Here is a 13,100-nt window from a genome sequence, read left to right on the forward strand (position 1 = left end):
CAACCACGCAGGCGGAATGAGGTCCACCTTACTCGTCTTCGCATAGGCGACAGCTCTATGACGGTTGGCTTCTTGGAACGGAGAGAGGATCCTTCGATGAGCGGTGTTTGTGCCGTACGGAACAACGTGCGCCAGATTTTGCTAGATTATGTTTTAGTTTCGGATAAAGGGCGGCAGTTCATTTGCCGACAGAGTTTTAGCTGACAATCAGACAAACGTGGTACGACTTTTAAAATCTTGGGAATTGTCCGAATAGTTTCTAAAATTTTAGGGTGCCGTTTTTCGTTTTTAATGTGTCATCATGCTGGCTGGCCCATCCGTGTCGTTAGGTAAGTGTTCACATATTGCTGTGAATCTCTTTTAGTTTTCATTTGGTCTTCGTTGTGTTTTAATTAACAGTTTTCATACACCTCTCCATTTGCGGCGTTGTTGTCCATGTTGATTGCTAGTGTGACTGAGTGGGTCATCATGAATGGTGTTGGGAGAGATTTTATTTTAGTTCGCCTTTTATGTTTTTGACGCATTTTCTACGTTTTAACTGCACTCATTTCAACTGATGTTCGTGTGGGCGCTGATAACCTGTGTGTCAAGCGCCCCTAGACCACAAACACAGACATATGAGATGTTAAACTCAGATTTTCCTTCCTTTTCCTGTGCAGCCACCTCTTTGTAGGTTCGAACGGACTGCCATCTGATATTTCCCGATGTAGTTGATTAATTACAATCTTTACTTCTCTTACTTTAATTTATACTACTTGATCATGCCGCCGGCCGTGGTGGTCTCGCGGTTCTAGGCGCTCAGTCCGGAGCCGAGCGACGCGGGTTCGAATCCTGCCTCGGGCTTGGATGTGTGTGATGTCTTTAGGTTAGTTAGGTTTAAGTAGTTCTAAGTTCTAGGGGACTGATGACAACAGATGTTAAGTCCCATAGTGCTCAGAGTCATTTGATGTGATCATGCCTTTCGTACGCGATAAGGGAGACGCAAGTGTCTGTTGGAGTGCCCTTGCGGCAAGACGGTTAACACTCATAGTGACTGGGCCATCTCGCAAGTACATAAACTATGATGCACTAAAATCAAATTCCTGTCGGGTCCACAGCTAGATTATAGAGTGATCTAGACACGATATTTCAGCGGCCCGTTTGGCCACCACAACTGGAGATGTTGGTCACATGAACCGCCAAAATATCGTGTCTAGATTATAGTATGGTCCGACTGCAGCCATGACAAAAATGTTATCAGTTAATACTCTGGGATTGCGCCCACAGTCACGTATGATATTCTTCTATTTATTTGCTCGACAAATCACTATGTTAACGGCTTAAGGAAACTCTTTCCGTGTGAACTATGGCTCCCTCCCCCGTTCCTTCGAAACGACTCACACAATGAGGTCAAGTTTCCACCTAGTTTCATGGCTCTTCACTGACTGAGTTTTCGTAACACTCTTCTTTTCAGTCTCAGCAGACACTTCTCTATAAATCTTCCGAGTTTGGACCCACTGGTCTGTTCTGTATGGGGAGCGAAGGTATTAACCAAAAGTTATCACAAGCGTAAGCGTTTAGTGTAGGTACCCGTGCTGCATGCTTGTGTAGCGCAATGATGTGGATGGGAGGAAGGAGAGGGTTAGACCTTGCGCCTATTCAAAACTTCTCTTCTCGAACCGTATTCAGTGACGCTCCCAGCTTAATATCTCCATCTTGCTGTGACAGTCCCTTACTGCACTAGTAACAGTGGTAAAATGAGTAATTTGGTCTAAGATATCTGGAAACAACATTTAATGAGGAACAATACGCTTTATTACGCATTCCAGCTCAACAGAACAGATTTTTTTCCACCATCCCGCCAACAAGGTCCAGAATACATTGCTGGCTAAGCGATGGGGCTGAGTCAGTGTAATACGGTGTCACGGTTTCTTGGCCTTTCCTTTCAAGTGAAACTTCTTTGTCAAGTCGTACAACGGTAGCTGGTTGGAGAATATTAAAAGTGAGAGATCGGAACAAGGTAGCTTAGTGCCACATACGTGCAGGTCGTTAACAAGGGAACGCTGTCTACTTAGGTGAAGGTATAGGAATGAAATCAAATGTGTCCGACTTACAGGAACCATCATATAATCTGATTTAGGAAAAATCATGCAAAACGTAAAATTGAATAGCTATAAATGGCAGACTATATAGCTTTGGTCGGAGAGGGTCTTATCATGTTCGGCGATCACACTGAGTCGTCCCCATAGCACGCACATCCTCACTTTGACTAAAGACCGTAGCATACCTGCGTGGTAAACACATTACGTATAACAGTTTGCAGCAGTATTACTGGCTACGATGTGTTACAGTTGCTGTATGAGACACGAGACATCAGGATGAGATGCTGGACGTCCTGACAATACGTCTATTTCATTTAGGTTAAAACGAGACTACTCGTTTCGATAGTGGGTGAACAGACTTAATGTTAGTCTTCTCATTTACGCTGCTACCACCACGTCCTGTAGTGTTCCAGCGGACATCTTACTCCTCTGTGGTGAACACTTTTCGTGATGCAACACTCCAGAGCTATTGTGTCTTAGGTATATGCCTAAGGGTAACGAAGGCTGGATAAATGTATTAAGTAGATTTTTACTATCATTTGTTTTTCGCGGTTTGTAAACTGATCTACCGTCTCTGTACTTTATTGTTGTACATCTTGTTCTTAATTAACCTATATGGTCTGCGGTTTTGTAATGAGAGAATCACTACACCAACAAACCGTACGCAAGGCTCAAACTGCTGTGCCCTGCTTAGCGCACTGAATAGGAGGATGAGTAGGTCCCCGTACATGACACCGATTAGACCGGCGGTGACATACGCTGCTCCAGTCTGGGGATATGCAGCTACAAGACATCTGCACCGCCGGCAAGCCATACAGGACGAAGTGCTACATATCGTAAGCAATGCTCCACGATACGCACGTATCGCGGATCTTCACAAAGAATACTGCCTTGAAACGCTCTCGGCAGTATTCAAAAACCTCGCCACACGTCTATACAGGAACTCAAGACACTCGAACAACGCTTTCATCCTTAAACTGGGTAACTACGATCACAACCATAGTTGGAAGCATAATCGTCCAAAAACGCTCCTCATTAGGGATAATTAACCACCTACGTTAAGTTCAATAAGTTGAACTTAAGCACACACAAACAACGCAGTATCGGCGAGTCCCTGCAATACAGCAAATCTAACTGGCACTGCCGACAATCCGGCAACAGCAGGAAAGCCGAACGCACATGACACGCAAACAAACCCCACTCAATCTTAACAGAGAGAGGCCGATTTTGTAAGCAAATCGACCACGCAGATGACAACTTGTTGCAGGTATACAGCGCTGCCCACTCTGTCGGTGCCTCTCATCGCTCGGATGGAAAATCTTATGATGAACATTGGCTGTAACACTAGTACCGAGTACTGCGCTGACGGTATCTAATGGCCCAGGAGATACCGTCGGTGTCTACCCTGTCAGTGCCTCTCATCGATCGGAAGGACAGTCTCATGATGAACATTGTCTATGACACTAGTACCGAGTATTGCACAATACCCGCTACTGACATTACCATACTCTTGCATAATCTGTTGCATATAGCTAGAAAAGCGCTTCTGCTCTTACTACCCGCCCAGACTGTCACAGTTGTCCGTTGCAATGGCGCTTGCCATGGTCCTTTTTTCCCTCTGCCCTTAAAGACACTGTTCTTGAAACGATTTTCGATTATTTACATTACCCGATGGGCTGGTATTAGTGAGTAATCCTACCCAGACGTACAGACAACAACAGAGACTCAAATCCCGGGAACTCTTCAGTGTAATTACTAACGAATGCAGAGGTGACTGTACAACTTTCTTGATGGTCACCAATCTAGTGCGGGAGTGTTGGGGCTCCACTCTTTCTCCGTCCCGAAAAGTTTTGATCAGAGAACCAAATATCTCTCGCCACACCAGCTGCTGCGTTGCTGTCACTGAGAGTGGAAAGGGAGGGGAGAGAGATTGTGTGCGTGCGAGTGTGTGTGTGTGTGTGTGTGTGTGAGAGAGAGAGAGAGAGAGAGAGAGAGAGAGAGAAAGAGAGAGAGAGAGACTTGGTGCTCGAGCGTGTTTTCCTCTCGCTCCAGAGGCATCATACTGACAGCGAATGTTTCGCCAGGACCGATATTACTTGTTATTTCAACTGATGCTGAAACAAGCAATGTGGATGTGCGATAGGCATTAACAATATTTTCCTGCAGTCATGCAGTGTACTGTCCTTGAAAGAACTTAAGATACTTGTTCACGACTTTATCGGGCATCAGGCTCACTCGAATCTTGTTTCCAGCACTACGAGATACGCTTGAATAAAGCCGTTGTCTTAATAAGAACACAGCTGCGGAGCGCCGACATAATCCTTTCTTAAAGTTACTGCCGGTTGTTCTGTGCTACGATGTCGTGCATTCCGGAACTTGATGTGTCTTTTAGTGGTCGCCTTACTCGGAGCGCCGGCCATTAAAATTACAGCTGGTCAGTGTGGAACTCTTCTCCCTTCGCCTTAGACCGTTACATTACGGGATGCGCCACCCGAGTTATGCAGGGAAGTATTAAGTGACAATAGAGGGATACGCGGGACGTTTACGGTGGGGCAGCTTTCCCAGCCGGCGCAGCGCCTCGCCGCCTGCTTAGAGCGGACTTTATGGCCCCGGCCAGCCGCCTCGGTGCCCCTCCCTTTTATTATCTTCATTACGCACTTCGTCGCATCAGCTGCTAAGTGGCACGTGTGTCCACAGACGGCTCGCCGTGCATAGCCTCCCCATTTGAAGCAGCAGTCTGGTTTTTCATGAAGGTGTTTCTTATACGCTGACCTCGCAGCTCCGGTACAATACTACTGAAGTGAGTGCCAGTAATTTGTTGTTGCTTGGTGCTACTCTCCTTTGGTGCTACTTGGACTGCAATTTTATTGCTCCTCTTTTTTCGGAGATCTGTAGAATAAAGTACGGAAGCCGCAGCGTATTCTAGCTCCTAGATCTCTATCATCTACACCTGTACACCGCAAGACAGCTAGCTGTGTGTGGCGAAGTGTACTTCCTGAACCACTGTCACTTATTCCTTCTGCCGTTGCACTCGTGAATGGTTCACGGGGAAAACGGTCTTTGATAAGCCTCCGTGTGAGCTCGAATCTCTCTGATTTAATGCTTATGGTCTTTTCACGAGATGTACGTAAGAGGCAGCGACATACGAGAGTGGTTTAATAAATCTGGTAAAAAAAGCAAGGCAAATGTTGGTATCGTGAACAACTCACCAAACTTCTGCATATACAACTACATATATACTTCGCTACCCACCAGGCGGTGTATGGCGGAGGGAATATTCGCCCAAAAGTCATATCCCCCCCCCCCCTACCCCTCTGTTCCACTCGCGGATCTCGCGACGGAAAAAACGACAGACTGAACGCCTCAGTACGAGGTCTAATTTCCCTTATCTTTGAATGGTGATCATTGACCGATTTGAAAGTGGGTGGCAATAATATATGCTCTACATCCTCGGCGAACATCAGATTTCGGAATTTAGTGAGCGGTCCCTTCCGTTTCGCGCGCCGTCTACCTGCAAGTGTGTCCCACTTCAAACTTTCTATGAGGTTTGTAACGCTCTTCTTTGGACCTTCTCAATCTCTTGAATCAGACCCAACTGGTAAGGGTCCCATACAGACGAACAATAATACTCTAAGACTGGACGAACTAACGTATTGTAAGCTATTTCCTTCGTTGAAGGACTGCATCGCTTCAGGATTCCACCAATAAACTGCAATCTAGAGTTCGCCTTGCCCGTTACTTTTGTAGTCTGCTCATTCCATTTGAGATCATCTCGAATAGTCACACCCAGATACTTGACGGATGTTAGCGCTTACAAAGACTGGGCATTTATTTTGTAACATTAATGGGGATTTTCGCCTTGTTATACACAGTAGGTTACACTTACTAATATTGGGAGATAACTGCCAGTCATTACACCACGCATTTATTTTCTGCAAATCCTCACTGATTGACTTCTTGAGATAGTCTTCCTTTTGATGGATATAACTTGGCACATCCGATTGCAAAAATAGGTTCTGCAAAATTCACCAATATATTCGTTGGCTACAATTATCACTTCCTCATTTGAAGAAAATTTCTCCCGAGTAAGCCACATTTCAGACTAGGTTCAAATGGCTCTGAGCACTATGAGACTTAACATCTAAGGTCATCAGTCCCCTAGAACTTAGAACTACTTAAACCAAACTAACCTAAGGACATCGCACACATCCATGCCCGAGGCAGGATACGAACCTGCGACTGTAGCGTTGAGACTAGGAAGGAGGAAGAAGTCACGTAGGGCTGTCAGGTGAATCAGGAACCAACTCAAAACGCAATTCATGCACTTTCGTCATTGTTATTGCTGATGTGTGGTATGGTGGATTCTTTGGGTGAAAAAGCACTTTTTTGCGTGTCTTTTTTCAGCCAACGCAAATTTTGAAACGATTTAACAATGAAACATAAAAGGGTTCAGTTATGGTTCTGCATATTACCAAGTAATCTATGACGATTATTCCTTGGAAATCCTAAAAAAATAGTGGCCATTTCCTTACCAGTTGACAAAACGGGATTTAGCTTTCCCAGTGCACTTTCACTAGCCCTTGTCAATTGTTTTGACTGTTGTTTTGACTCTGGTGTGTAATGATGGATCAAGGTTTCATCAAAAGTTAACAAATCAGACTTAAAAGTCTTGTGGACTGCTATTAAACATCGCCAGACGTTGTGTTGAAATATTGTGCGGCATATGCTTAGGTCGACTGTGTGCAATCGCGGAACCCACCTTACTCACAGCTTCTCCGTTACCAGCTATCCGTGCAGGATATTACGCAATCCCTTGGTTGAGATGCCTGTAGTATCAGCAATGGCAAGAATTTTTAATCGGCAGTCTTGTGTTACCATATCACGGCTTTTGTCAATGGTTTCTGTTGTGGTGACTTCAAGTGGACGGCGGGAGCACGCTTCGTCTGCGGTGCTTTTCCGGCCACGTTTAAATTCATTAATCCAAAAGTAAATGACGTTTAATGACGTAGCAGAATCCGCGAAAACCTCATCCAATTCTGTTTTGATGCGGCAGTCCAACCGTTCCAATGAAAGTGTTTAATAACAGAACGAAAATCAGTCTTCTCCACACACTGACCATTGCAGACGGCTGTCAACAATGAACTGCACGCTGTACATTGTTGAAATTCTTTACACAGTCCTTGCAATAATCAAGGTGTGCAGGCGCAACAAAAATGTTCCATTCTTTCGTGGAAATTCATCGACTTATCAAACCACTCTAAAATTGACAGACACTCTTAGGCACGTACGCTCTTGAAATTCTAACAGGATGCCACACCCTATTACAAAACACTTCTTTTGCAGTGTCTGCTGCTGAAGGTGTCTGTGGCGCTTTCGCATTTATTAAATGAATCTCTAACAAAACGCTGTGCTCTTCTTTGGATTTTCGCTAATTCCCTCTATTAGTCCTAGCTGGTGCAAATCCCAATTTGCCGGGAAATTTTCAAGCATTGGTCGAACGAAGGCTTAGTGAGCTACCTCCTTGTTGGGTGGACTGTACTTTACGAGGCCTCTTCCAATGAATGGCATCTGTCTTACCTGATATTTGTTTTATATGTTAGCTCCAGTTTCAGTCGCTCCTTACGCTTACTACCAGACGTTTAATGGCTGTGAGTGCTTTCAGTGAATAATACGCAATCATGTAACTATACAAAATTGGGTCTTTCTTTCTATGTATCCTCAATACGTTACACCGGTTACGTTCAGGGTCTGCTGCCAGTCCACTCACCAGGCGTCAATCGCCTGTAGGACATGCCTGCTTTTCATTACAATCTTCTAGCATGTCAGCTTACTGTGTAACACAGTATCAAACGTGAAGAACCTCGTGAAACTTCTGACGTTATCCACTAATAAGTTGTAAAGAGTTGTAAAGAGTTGTAAAGAGTGATGGTTTTACAACACCCATTTGGGACACTCCCGAAGTTACTGTTTCGTCTGAAGATTTCTCTCCGTTAAGACTGACAGATTGTGTTCTCTTAAGTAGGAAACCTTCGGTCGTCACACAGCGTGTCTGATATTCCCTACGCTCGTATTTTGTTCGTTGAGTGACAGTGCAGACGTTTTCTGGAAATAAATGAACACGGCATCAACGCGGGCGCCGCCATCTGCTGCTTTTTGAGCGTCGTGGGTTTCACACGATCGTTGTTTTCTAAGTCCATATTTATCCCAACAGTGGAGGTGTTCGGTCTTCAGAAATGTCATATTATGCGAGCATAAATCATATTCCAAAGCTCTACAACATACCGACATGAGAGATGCAGGTCTACAGTTTTTTGCCTCTGTTCGACGACCCCTCTTGAAAAAGGGGCGACCTGCCCATTTCTTCCCTCCGATTTGTTCAGAATCCTCTATCAGAGTACTCTGTTTTTCAGCTGCGTTCAATGCTTCAAATAGTTACCTGGTGGTGCTAAGGGAGAGCGGAGGGGTAAATGGGCAAAGATGGGAAATCCAGAAATACGGAATCAACCTGAGATCCCCTGTCGATAGCGACCATTACTTCGTGTGAATAAAGAGCTAGCTGCGTTGCACAAGAACGATGTTTTCTGAAACCATGCTGATTACGTATCAATAGATCGTTCCCTTCGAGGTGATTAATAATGTTTGGATACAGTATCTGCTCCAAAACCCTACTGCAAACCGACGTCAATGATATAGATCTGTAGTTCGATGGATAACTCCTACTACCCTTCTTAAACACTGGTGCGACCTGCGCAATTTTCCAATCTGTAGGTACAGATCTATCGGTGAGCGAGCGGTTGTATATAATTGCTAAGTAGGGAACTATTGTATCAGCGTAATCTGAAAGGAACCTAATCGGTATACAATTTGCACCTGAAGACTTGCCCGTATCAAGCGATTTGAGTTGCTTCGTGCTCTTAGCAAAGCCACTGGCAACGGTCGTCTGCCGTCATAGCCCATTAACGTCACGGTCATAAGGGATAAGTTCGTTGTACGTCCCACAGTGATTTTGTGTTTCTTTCACTCGGAGGGGTTCCTGTTTGTTAGCTCTGACAACTCAACGCCAACGCCGCTGCTCTCTGTCGGTAATTGAAGGCCGTCGGCCACTGCGTTGTCTACGGTGAGAGCTAAAGTTTGAAATTTAGAATGCTCGGCATGTTCTTGACACTGTGGATTCCGGAATATTGAATTCACTACCGATTTTCGAAACAGAATGACCCACGCGTCTAGCTCCAACTACCATTCGCGTTCAAAGTATGCTAATTCCCGTTATGCGGCCAGTATCAAGTCGGAAACCCTTTCACGTGAATCAGCTGGCTACATATGATAGCACTGCCCGTGTGTACGCGATACTACTCCTACCTGTAAACATGCATAACGCTATCCCATGAATTCTGTCATCTCAGTGTATACTACATTGCAAAACATTATGTAAACATTATCCGTTGAATATTCAAAGCGTAGAACAATGGATGTGTAACACTGTAAAGTCTTGCCTGGGAGTACAGAAAGTAAAATTGCTTGAAATATTCGTTAAAATATTAAAAATATAGGAAATGGGTATATAAATAGTAGAAGACATAAAGACATAAGATTATAGAAGTTTAGTTGCGTAGAGTAGAACGAAATTGTCATTAAATATAAAAATTTAAAACCATGAAAGTATAAAACCATGAAAGCTATAAAACAATCAAATATAGTAGCGAAACTAAGTATTACAACTAAAGCTACAGGGATCAGGGTGTGGCATTTTTGGTTAACTGCATTTGCTTCTGCTTGGTGACGTTGCATGGCTCACAGTTGTACAGTACTTACGGAAGCCAGTCTGCACGCTGTCCTGTTGCTAGGGCGGTGTGTTAACGGATACGCCGTGTGAGTGGGTCCATTTCTCATATGTACGCAGTGTCGAGGTGGACGATTGGAAGAGGCCTTCACTGTGTGTAAATATGGATCAAAGCGTGTGTTTTAAATGCGTCTCTTCTATTGTCATTTCTCTTTGTTGTGCTGTGGGAGTAGGGCACTACTGCAAATCGACGAATGTAGTTCTTTAACCTGTAGCAGGTGGTACGTAAAAACTCTTGTTTCCTTCAGTATTATCAGGCTGTGTCCCTTAGATTAACTGTGCAACACTCCAAAATGCGTATCAACGGTCACAGCAGCATGCTTCGATGTCAGATGTTTACGTAATGCTGTTTTATTGTTGTGAATTGAAGCAAGCTCTTCGAAGAACTTTTTGTACGTATCCAATGATTTGTACTTATCCAATCTTGGTATGCAGTACAGCATTTTATTACCGAAACTGAAATTTTATGGTACTAATAGTGCTGCGCGTTAGTGCTTCAAGTATTACATAACCAACAGAGAGAAGAAAACTGTCCTATATAGAGAAATGGCGGTAACGTGCAGCGCTGATTTGACTCGAAATCATTAAAGGAATTCCAAAAAATTCATTCTTTTTACAGATATTATTTTCTGTCTTTGTAAACGACCTCCCATTTACTACCAAAAAAAGGTGCAACAAAGCCAAATAATATAGTTCTTGATCAAGACGTAAAAACTAAGGTGGAAATGTTAAAATTTTTCGGTGTTCTTATAATTAGAATTTAATGGAGAAGTAACACACCTAAAACGTCTGGAGCAACTCAGGTAAACAGCGTGTCGTTGGATGTCTTGAAGATAAGCAAAACGTAAAGACAGGCTATATCCTTTGCTTCAATTACACAAAATCCAATAGAATCACCGTTTGAGAATGGAACTTGTAAGTACAAAAAATAGTACTAACGCACTAAGTCAACCTCGATGTAAACATTCGTTTAAAAGTTAACGTTTTAAGTACACCTTACGCGTAAACGTATATTTGAGCACGTAGCTTAGAGGCAGATACTGAGTTGAAAAGAACGGTCGCGAAATAACTGAGGTGTCGTTAAGCAAAACGTGCGACACAGACTCATTTCATGTCACATGGGGAACCGACCATACGTTGCTCGCTGATACAGTCGAAAGAAGGGTGAAAATAGGAAACACCTTTTTTTTGCCTTAGTTGCCATGGACAGTGTCTTGAAAGGAGCATATAAGATAAACATAAAAAAAGCAAAACGAGGATAATGGAATGTAGTCGAATTAAATCGCGTGATGCTGCGGGAATTAGATTAGGAAATGAGACGCTTAAAGTAGTAAAGGAGTTTTGCTATTTGGGGAGCAAAATAACTGATTATGGTCAAAGTAGAGAGGATATAAAATGTAGACTGGCAATGGCAAGGAAAGCGTTTCTGAAGAACAGAAATTTGTTAACTTCGAGAATAGATTTAAGTGTCAGGAAGTCGTTTCTGAAAGTACTTGTATGGAGTGTAGCCTTTTATGGAAGTGAAACGTGGACGATAAATAGTTTAGACAAGAAGAGAATAGAAGCTTTCGAAGTGTGGTGTTCCAGAAGAATGCTGAAGATTATATTGGTAGATCACATAACTAATGAGGAGGTATTGAACAGAATTGGAGAGAAGAGAAATTTATGTCACAACTTGACTAGAAGAAGGGGTCGGTTGGTAGGGCAAATTCAGAGACATCAAGGGATCACCAATTTAATATTGGAGAGAAGCGTGGAGGGTAAAAATCGTAGTGGGAGACCAAGAGATGAATACACTGAACAGATACAGGAGGATGTAGGTTGCAGTAGGTACTGGGAGATGAAGAAGCTTGCATAGGATAGAGTAAGATGGAGAGCCGCATTAAACTAGTCTCAGGACTGAAGACCACAACAACAGCAACAGTTCCCACCACGCGATAACTTCGGAGAAAATTAGCTAAGAGCACAGTTTCAAAATTCGACGTCCTGTGTTTGAATCCTATATTTCGGTTTGTTTTCTTTTTGTTCTCGCGGAAGTGTGTAAGATCTGTATTTTTGTGACATCGGACAACACAATGGAATCGTAGACAAAAGAAGTAAGCACATAAAATGTCATTAAAATACAGTGAATCATAACAGATTATATAATATCTTATATAATTAACATTAATTGAAAAGGGAAAACATAAAATTTCTAATATTTCAATTTTTGCTTTGATTTTTTTCTTTTATGCTTCAAGTGAATCCATACATCAATAAAATATATCAAAGAATAAAAACTGCGAGCATCACGAGCTACGTGCGAAGGCACATATAACACAGTCACAGTTTTTTGCGTGAATATCATTAGGGAAAGAACCACGCGATAATCTCACGGTAAATCCCGCATATCTTTTCTCGAAAGCTGCCGTTTGCAGTTAAGTATGGATTAGTGTGTGTGTTTTAAATGCGTCGTTTCTAATTGTCATTTCTCTTTGTTGTGCAATGAGAGTAGGGCGCTTCTGCAAATCGACCAATGTACTTCTTTACCTGTCAATAAAAGTATACGTCACAGTTAACATAACGTCTTACGCTTTGGCGGAATTACGTTTCACGAACATTTCAGTATTCCATTTCCATCTACAATTGTAAAAAGAGAGATCGTTTTCCCGTCCCACGAGTCAGTAATGTAAAATAAAGATGCTGTTGTTAGGTATGTTCGAAAAACTTTGTCCGTGAACTGATGATAGGTTTCTTTTGTGAGCTTCACAGATTTTGTGGCTGTTACGTGCACATTCTGATGTTCCATTAATGGGCTCGATGACCAAATTTGTCACTAACTTCTGGAACGTGTAGATCCGTGTCAATTGTGACGATACAGTCTGTTTATAATCAGTTTATTTCATTTGCCACTATTCGCATTGTATTTTACGATTTCCTAAAAATAATTCACTTCAAATACTTCTGCCGTAACGAAAGAAAACAATTATAAGATTGGAGGGTGAACACTGGGAGCAAAATTTCGAATTTGTACTCTTAGCCACTGCGCTGCCGACTCGCTTCGTTCTGCGCCGCGAGAGCAGCCTTATGAAATAGCAAAGCAACTATCATCGTAATTTTTGTCGGAAGCGACTGTGTGTTGGCACCTAAGCCAGAAATAGGTGTATCTTCACTTTCATCCTATCACCCCGCGGAGTTTC

Source organism: Schistocerca serialis, chromosome 2 (assembly GCF_023864345.2).
Source record: "Schistocerca serialis cubense isolate TAMUIC-IGC-003099 chromosome 2, iqSchSeri2.2, whole genome shotgun sequence".
NCBI classification, from domain to species: domain Eukaryota; kingdom Metazoa; phylum Arthropoda; class Insecta; order Orthoptera; family Acrididae; genus Schistocerca; species Schistocerca serialis.